We start from the raw sequence: 9651 nt of genomic DNA on the forward strand, positions 1-9651 counted from the left end.
ACGGCACACTGACGTTTCCGCAGTGAGACCCAGGATATCCGCAGGCGCAGCCAACAGCTGCGGGAGGACGCCAAGGCCAGGCGCCCCCCAGCAAGGCGTCAACGACAAAACCTGAGGCGCGAGGCCAGCTGTTGGCCCAGCGTTTCGGGCCCCTGAGCCGGGCAGTGCTCATGCCTAGAACAACAACATCCTCGCAGCTCGAGGATGAACCCCGAGCCCTGGGAGCCACAGCGTACCAGTGCTTGAATTCAACTTCGCCTGCCATGAGAGCCTGCTGCCTCCACTGAGGCCAGCAGCACGGTTATCAGCTGGAAGTGGAAACAAAAGCGTAGGGTCCTGCCCTCCCTGTGCTGTTCCTGGCCCACCTTCACTCCATCTCAGTCTTGTATTGTGCTGAGGCCGGGGCGGGGCGGGGGGGCAGCCCGGGGAGCCAGCAGCTCAAGGTCGACCCGCTCATTCATGTGATGATATGTGCATTCAACCAACAAACACTTACTGAATGTCCTCTATGTCACAGTGATTACACAGTCGTGCAGTCAAGGACTATATCGAGCACCGACTGTGTGCCAGAAACTGTGCTAGGCACTGGGAACACTGCTGTGACCTACACGGGTAGAAATCCCTGCCCTTACAGCCTTGCATCCAATGGGAGGCAAGCAGGTCACAGGCAGAAACACAGCCAGTGCTTGACTTAGCATGACTCAACTTGTGACCTTTCAAGTTCACAGTTTTTTTACTTTATGAAGGTGCGAAAACGTACCCATGCAGCCCAGTCTGGTTTTCACTTTCAGTACAGTATCCAATAAATGACTTGAGCTAAACCGAAAATGGTGGTGCACACCTGTAATCCCAGCACTCAACAGGCTGAGGCAGGAGGGTCGCCATGAGTTAGAGACCAGCCTGGGCTACATAGTGAGTTCAAGGCCAGCCTGAACTGCATAGTGAGACCCTGTCTCTAAAGCAAAACAAATACAAAAGAAACAAAAAGAAGACATGACCTTTTCAACACTTTATTATATCCTAGGCTTTGGGTTATCTATAGGCTAATGTAAGTGCTCTGAGCTGGTTCAGATGCACCCATCAGAGACCATGCTGGTTCTAAAATTGTACACTAGAGGGTGCTACCGACTCCTGTAGCATCTGTGATGTTCTAAATTCCGTGATTTAGAATTTTTCTCTTAACATCCTCAGAATTTATGAATGAAGCACTTTTAAAACCAATCACCTAAAAAGGAAAATAAACTTGAAAAATTGGTTGCATAGATAAAAGAAAAAACCTGAAAGCAGCTCCAATGCCCTCTCCCCTGCCATACTTCCGATCAACATGAAGGTGAAGGGGCTTTGTGAGCTAAACCTACTGCTTAAAAACTGATAGGAGAAAAAAATTCTTGCAAAGAGAGATCTCCTAAGATTAATTGAGTAGGGCACAGCAGTGCATGGCTGTAATCCCATTTATTTGGGAGGCTGAGGCAGGAGGATCACTTGAGCCCATGTGTTCAAGACCTGCCAGAAGGAGGAGGAGAAGGAAAAAAAATCCAATGTGCAGGCTGATACCTATTTACATTTACATTCTGTCAAAATGATCTATAACGTTAGGTAAATTATCATTTCAGAAGTATTCTCTATGTTAAGGTTTCATATGAGAAGCATAAGTAGAAGAACGTTTACTAATTAGCACAATACCTTGGCCTAGCTTCTATCCCTACTGTGAGCCACTGTATCCCACTGAAACAAAATGGAACACAAAACTTGAAAAGAGATGTGAATTTTTTTTTTTTTTGGTACCGGGGATAGAACTTAGGACCTTGCAGTTGCCAGACAGGTACAGCACCACTAAGCTAAATCCCCAGGCCAAGATGTGAATTCTTAACAAAAATCTTGATACAGAGAAGGCCTTTATTTTATTTTATTTTATATTTTGGTACCAGGAATCGAATTCAGGGCCTTGCACCTGCCAGGCAGGCACTGTGCCGCTAAGCCACATTCCCGGCCCCAGAGAAAGCTTTTAAAGTTGAGAACTGATAGAAATTTTCAGTTGATTATGTGATATTTAAGATTGTGCACTAAAAACCTCAATATTAAAGAACAAATGACAAATTGGGAATAGATGCAGAAAATATGACAAAGGACTAGTATTTTTATATAAAGAATTATTTTAAAAGTTAAAATATACGATTCAAACCTGATGGGCATAATGCCAATTTTGTCATAAAGGTGCATAAACATAGGTTTATACTACATTTATTCTTTAAAATATTTCTATTGGCTGGGTGTGGTGGTGCATGCCTATAATCCCAGAACATGGGAGGCTGAGGCAGGAGGATTGTCGAGAGTTCGAGGCCAGCCTGGGCTACATAGTGAGTTCAAGGTCAGCCTGAACTACATAGCGAAAACCTGTCTCAAACAAAATTCTTTTTTTAAAAATTAAATTCTTTTATTGGTACATTGTAGGTATACAACACAATTACATTTCTCATTGGGAATTGTACCTTTACATAATGCATCTTGGTTCTTATTTTTCCCCATTCATTCTTTTATATATATATATATGTATATATATGTATACATATATGTATACATATATATATGTGGAAAAACATAGCACATACAGGGTTATAGAACTATATATTATTTCAGGAATCCACTGGGGGTCTTGGAACACATCTCCTTCAGATAAAGGGGAACTACTGTGAGCAATTCATATCAATGAGCCCTGCTTATCCTTGCTCCTCCCACATAATTCACAAGACCCAGGTGAAAAGATCTCAATGAAAGTATGGCTTCCATTTCACAGTTCACCCTAACTAATAGCTAGTATCTAATCTGACAATAATAGCTAGTATCTCAATCTGGCAGACAGAACCCAAGTATAATCCAAAGCAATCTGTGGATGAGATTTCTGCCATTTATAAACCTGAATAACCCAGCTCCAACCCCAAGTTCCACATTCCATGATCATTCACAATCTACTCTCAATGTCTGTGACCTTCCATTTTTGTTTTTTGTTTTTGTTTTTTTTTTTTGGTCCCGGGGATTGAACTCAGGATCTTGCACTTGCAAGGCAGCTGCAGTGCCATTAACTAACTCCCCAGCACTTCTTCCCAGTTATTTTTATCTGTGAGGCTTTATTTTGTTCCAAAGATAACTTTGATAGGATATTTAGACTCTTCACCACTTTTACTAGCAAGTGGTTGATTCCAACATTTAGAAATATTTTTTAAAATTGTCCTAATGGCTAAGGAACTGCACAAGAGATTCCATTACATAACAGACAAATATTTTCCCAATTCCAATTAAAAGTGAGCAAAAACTCAGTTTTTCTCCAAAGAAAATATAAGAGGCAGCCAGCATAAGAAAGATTTTCAACCTCACTGTTAGAGAAAGAAAATGAGAACTATGATGACATATTACTGCATATCTCTTAGGATGACCACTATCAGAAAATAGCAAATGTTGGTGAGGATATGGAAAAATTGAAACATTTGTGTACTGTTGGTGGGATATAAAATGATGTAGTCACTGTGGAAAAATAGCATGGAGATCTCTCAAAAATTTAAAACTTGACGTACCATATGAGTCAGCTGGGATGAGAATGAGCTGAAAGCATGAACACCCAAGGGTAGTCCTTTACTGAGGGACTGGGTGCCGGGCTGTCTTCAACAATGGCCAGAGCAGTGGCCAGGGGCTGGCAAGGCGAGGTTTTATATGGGCAAGGGGCATGGGGTAGTGGTGGAGACATAATGGAGGTAGATGTGTGGCTGCAGCCAGAGGGGAGGTTTAAATCCATTGGCAAGTTTGAATTTCTCAGTGGGAAGAACTATAAGCAGGAGACCTTCATGGTGGGAAAGTTAGGTTATTGTTTTCCTGAGTGATTTATTATCTTCCAGGAAAAGCCATTTAGGATGTGGGGCTGCCAGAGCCATTTTATCTAGCAGAGAACTCTATCATCCCAGACTCATTATTATGAAATAGGATCAAGGTCTCTTTTCTGTATCTGCGTCCTGATGGCAAGGGGCATTGATAAGGGGTCTGGGGTGATGGATAGGGCTTTATTTTTAAAAAAATTTTTTTTGTATTAAATTATTTTATTGGTACATTGTAGGTATACAACACAATTACATTTCTCACTGGGAATTGTACCTTTATAGAATGCATCTTGGTTCTTATTTTTTCCCCATTCCTAGCCCTACCTTCATGCCCTCCACCCTTCCCTATTTACAAAGACTTTATTTCCATTTTTTCCATTTCTCATCATTTTTCCTTTCCCTTCTTTCCTTTCCCCTGCCCCTCCCAATATCCCTACCCCGTTCGACCTTTTCTTCCTATTTTGCATTATCGATTATTCATTCTAATCATTGGTACATTTTAGGCATACAATATAATGACATTCATCATTGGAAATTTGCACCTTTACATAGTCTCTCTTGGTTCTTATTTTTCACCCTTGCCCAGCCCTCCCTTCAACCCCTCCAGTCCTCCCTATTTACAAAGATTTTGTTCCTATTTTTCCATTTTCTCATATTAATCCCATTCCCTTCTACCCTTTCCCCTAGTCCTCCCACTTCCTTCCCCTTTGCCCCTTTTCTTCCTATTTCACATTACCTATTATACATTTAGTCCTTATTTACACTTTGTTTCTCACACCAGAGAAACTATTCGGAATTTATTCATGTGTGTCCTATTTCTTTCACTTAAGAGTATTGCCTCAATGTGCATCCACTTAGCTATAAATGTCTCTAATTTCTCATTTTTTATGGCTGAGTAGTACTCCACTTTATAAAAAAAAACACATTTTCTTTATCCAGTCTCCAGTTGATGGGCATTTGGGCTGTTTCCAAGTTTTAGCTATTACAAACTGTGCTGCTATGAACATGGGCACACATATATCACTGTGGTATTTAATTCTTTGGGGAAGATCCCCAGCAGAGGAATAGCGGGGTCAAATGGGACTTCCAGTCCTAGTTCTTTGAGGTATCTCCATACTGATTTCCACAGTGCTTGCACCAGTCTACACTCCCACTAGCAGTGGAGCAGGGTTCCTCTTTCCCCACAGCCCCACCAGCATTTGTTATTGGTTGATTTCATGATAGCAGCCATTCTTTCTGGAGTGAAGTGGAATCTCAGCTTTGTTTTCATTTGCATCTCTTGAATGACCAGTGATGTTGAACAATTTTTCATGTATTTATTTGCTATTTCTACTTCTTTGTCTGAGAAATGTCTGTTCATTTCAGATGCCCAGTTTTGCATTGGGTCTTTAAATTTGGGAGGTCTGATCTTTTTAAGTTCTTTATAGATTTGAGATAGTAGACCTTTGTCTGAGGAAGAGCAGGTGAAGATTTTTTCCCACATTGTGGGTTGTCTCTTCACACTGCTGGTGGTTTCTCTTGCTGTGCAGAAGCCTTTTAATAAGAACACATCCCACTTGTTGATTGTTTGTGCTAGTTCATGGGCAACTGAGATTTTGTTCATAAAATGTTTTCCTACACCGATGTCTTCAAGGGTTCTACCTAATCTCTGTTCCAACTGGTTCAGAGTTTCTGAATTCAGAGTTTGAATATTTAGATCTTTAATCCATTTTGATTTTAACTTAGTGCATGGTGAGAGATACAGGTCTAGTTTTCGTCTTTGGCAAGTTGAAGCCCAATTTTTCCAGCACCATTTATTAAAGAGGCTATCTTTCCTCCAGTGAGGGTGTTTGGCTCCTTTATCGAAGATGAGATGGCTGAGCGTGTCTGGCGTTGTTTCTGCATCTTCGAATCTGTTCCACTGGTCCTCCAGTCTGTTTCTTTGCCGGTACCATGCTGTTTTTATCACAGTAGCTTTGTAGTAGAGTTGGAGGTTGGGGATTGTGATACCCCCTGCCATGTCTCTGTTACCTAGAATTGCTTTTGCTATTCTGGGTCTCTTCTTGTTCCAAATGAATTTTTGGATTGTTTTCTCGAGGTCTATGAAGTATGCTGCTGGGATCTCAATTGGAATTGCATTAAATCTATACAGCAGTTTTGGAAGTATGGCCATTTTCACTCTATTAATCCTTCCTACCCAGGAGCAGGGGATGTCTGTCCATTTTCTGATATTGTCTTCAATCTCTCTTTTCAGAGTGCCATAGTTTTCAGAGAAGAGGTCTTTGATTTCTTTCATTAGGATGATTCCTAGGTATTTCAGTTTTTTGGATGCTATTGCAAAAGGAATTATTTGCCCTATTTCTCTCTCAGTGAGTCTGTCATTGGTGTAGAGGAAAGCTATTGATTTTTGTGTGTTGACCTTGTAACCAGCTACTTGACTGAATTTGGTTATTAAGTCTAGAAGACTTTTGGTGGAGTTCTTGGGGTCTTCTATATAGAGTATCATGTCATCTGCAAATAATGCCAGTTTGACTTCTTCATTACCTATCTTTATTCCTTTTATTTCTTTCTCTTGTCTAATTGCCGTGGCTAATATTTCCAGAACTATATTGAACAAGAGTGGTGATAGTGGACATCCTTGTCTTGTTCCTGATTTTAGTGTGAAGGATTTCAGTTTGTGACCATTTAGTATGATATTGGCTGTTGGTTTTTCATAGATGGCTTCTATCGGTTTGAGGTAGAGACCATCTATTCCAATTTTTTGTAGGGTTTTTATCATAAATGCATGTTGGATTTTGTCAAATGCTTTTTCTGCATCTATGGAGATAATCATATGGTTTTTGTCCTTGGCTCTATTGATATAGTGTATTACATTGATTGATTTTCATATAGTGAACCATCCCTGCATCCCTGGGATGAATCCCACTTGATCAGGGTGTATGATCTTCTTGATGATCTTCTGCATTCTGTTTGCCAGTATCTTATTAAGGATTTTTGCATCTATGTTCATTAGTGAGATTGGCCTATAGTTCTCTTTTTCAGTTGGGTCTTTCTCTGCTTTGGGGATCAAGGTGATGCTTGCTTCCAGGAATGAATTTGGGAGTATTGCTTCCCTTTCAATTTCATTGAAGAGTTTCAACAGTAGTGGCAGCTGTTCCTCTCTAAATGTCTTGTAGAATTCAGCAGTGAAGCCATCAGGGCCCGGGCTTTTGTTAGTTGATAAGTTTTTAATTACATTTTCAATTTCATTGGTTGATATTGGGTTGTTCAGAATTTTTAGGTCCTCTTCGTTCAACTTTGGTAATTCATATGTTTCTAGGAATCTGTCCATTTCTTCTGTGTTGTCCATCTTATTGGTGTATAGGTTCTGAAAGTAGGTATTGATGATCCTCTGGATTTCTGCTGGGTCTGTTGTAATTTCACCGTTTTCATTCCTGATTGCATGGATTTGGGCCTTTTCTTTCCTTTTTCTGATAAGGTTGGCTAAAGGTTTGTCAATTTTGTTGATTCTTTCGAAGAACCAACTCTTGGCTTCATTGATTTTTTGTATCGTTCTCTTAGTCTCCATTGCATTGATTTCTCCTCTGATCTTTATAATTTCCTCCCTTGTATGAGCTTTGGGGTTGTCCTGGTCTTCTTTTTCTAGAAGCTTGAGGTGCAGCATCAGGTTGTTTAATTGGGCTCGTTCTGTTTTCCTAATATGTGTATTCACTGCTATGAATTTCCCTCGTAAGACTGCTTTCATTGTGTCCCATAGATTCCGATATGTTGTATTGTCATTATCATTTAATTGAAGGAACTGTCTGATTTCTTCTTTAATTTCCTCTGTGACCCATTGGTTATTCAGTAGTGTGTTGTTCAATTTCCACGTGTTTATAAAATTTTTTGTTTCTTTTGCTGTGGATCTCCAATTTCATCACACTGTGGTCTGATAATATAGAGGGGATAACTTCAATTCCTTTGCACTTACTTAAACATGTTCTATGTGTGAGTATGTGGTCTATTTTGGAGAATGACCCATGTGCAGCTAAGAAGAATGTGTATTCTGATTTTGTGGGGTGGAAGACTCTGTAAACATCTGTTAAGTTCATTTGTTCAAGAGTTCGATTGAGTTCTAGTATTTCATTACTTATTTTTTGTCTAGTTGATCTATCTATTTGTGACAGTGGGCTGTTGAGGTCCCCCACTACAATTGTATTAGTGCATATATGACTTTTCATGTCTGTTAGTATTTGTTTTATATAGTTGGGTGCACTAGTGTTTGGTGCATAGATATTTATGATTGTCATCTCTTCCTCTTGGATTCTTCCCTTTACAAGGATGTAGTGTCCTTCTTCGTCTCTCTTAATCAGTGTTGGTTTGAAATCTACTTGATCTGCAAAGAGGAGATAGCTACTTCTGCTTTTTTTTGGGTTCCTGTCACATGGAGTATTGTTTTCCACCCTTTAACTTTCAGTCTATGAGTTCCCTTTTGAAGTAAGTGTGTTTCTTATATGCAGCATATTGTTGGATTTGGCTTCTTGACCCATTGTGCCAGTCTATTTCTTTTGATTGGTGAATTGAGATCATTAACGTTGATGGTTATAACTGAAACGTATTGACTTGTCATTGCCATGGCTTTTTCTTTTTGTTGGGTTCTCCCCCTTTCCATTTAATTTCTTGTCATGCCAGATGGGTTCATGCTGCTTTGCTTCCTGGGGTTGTGATCCTCAATGTCTGTTCCTAAGATATTGTCTAAATTTTTTGGAGTGCTGGTTTGATATTCATGAAGTTCCTAAGGTGCTCTTTGTCATGAAAGTATCTTATTTCTCCATCCATTTTGAAAGATAGTTTTGCAGGGTACATCAATCTGGGTTGGAGGCTGTTTTCTTTTAGGGCTTGGAATATGTCACTCCAAGCTCTTCTTTGCTTGATGGTTTGTGTTGAGAAGTCTGCTGTGATTCTGATGGGCTTTCCTTTGTATGTGATTTGTTTCTTTTCTCTGACTGCTTGGAGAACTTTGTTCTTCTGTTGTGTTTCTGGAATCTTAACAATTATATGCCTATGTGTGGATGTTTTTTGATCAAGGCTATTTGGAGTCCTGTATGCCTCACTTATCTGTATGTCAAGCTCTTTTCCCCTGCTTGGGAAGTTTTCTGCCATTATTTCTGTGAAGAGATTTTTTTATGTCATCTACATTCTCTCCTGTTTCTTCATTGAGCCCAATCAGTCTTGTGTTATTCTTTTTTGCATCATCTAACAGCTGCTGGATTGATTTCTTATGTTCCCTTATAATTTTGAAGCAATTTTTCTTTTCCTGGTCACTAATTGCAATCTTATCTTCTATATCTGAAATTCTGTCCTCACATTGGCTCATTCTGCTGTGTAGACTTTCAGTGGAGTTTTTCATGTCCTGGAAATCTATTTGCATCTGTTTTATGGATTCCATTTGTTTTTTATGTTGGGATTCCATCGTGTTCCTGAGGTCCTCTCTAGATTTATTAATCATGTCTTGCACTAGGGGCACAGTTTCTCCTGTTATCTGAGAAATTATTTCTGATTTCATTTTTTCCACATCCCCTTTTGTTGCCAGTTCAGTGGGTCCAGGTGGTTGAGTATCAGAGTGTTCCATCTCATTTCCCTTTGGGGTTGCTGTAGGTGATCTGGAAGTCTGGTTTTGAGACTTATTTATGTGTTTTCTCATTTCGACTGGGGCAGGGGGCTGTTAGTGCCTGCACGGATTACCTCCTCTGAGCTGGGTGAGATGGGTCAGGGGCTGGGAGCAGTGGTAGGGATGGTGACCCAAAAGCCTGGATAGGGCGTTATG

The sequence above is a fragment of the Heterocephalus glaber genome, unplaced genomic scaffold (genome assembly GCF_053883595.1).
Source record: "Heterocephalus glaber isolate CG9 unplaced genomic scaffold, H.glaber_assembly_v1.0 deba00001479, whole genome shotgun sequence".
In the NCBI taxonomy this organism is placed as follows: domain Eukaryota; kingdom Metazoa; phylum Chordata; class Mammalia; order Rodentia; family Bathyergidae; genus Heterocephalus; species Heterocephalus glaber.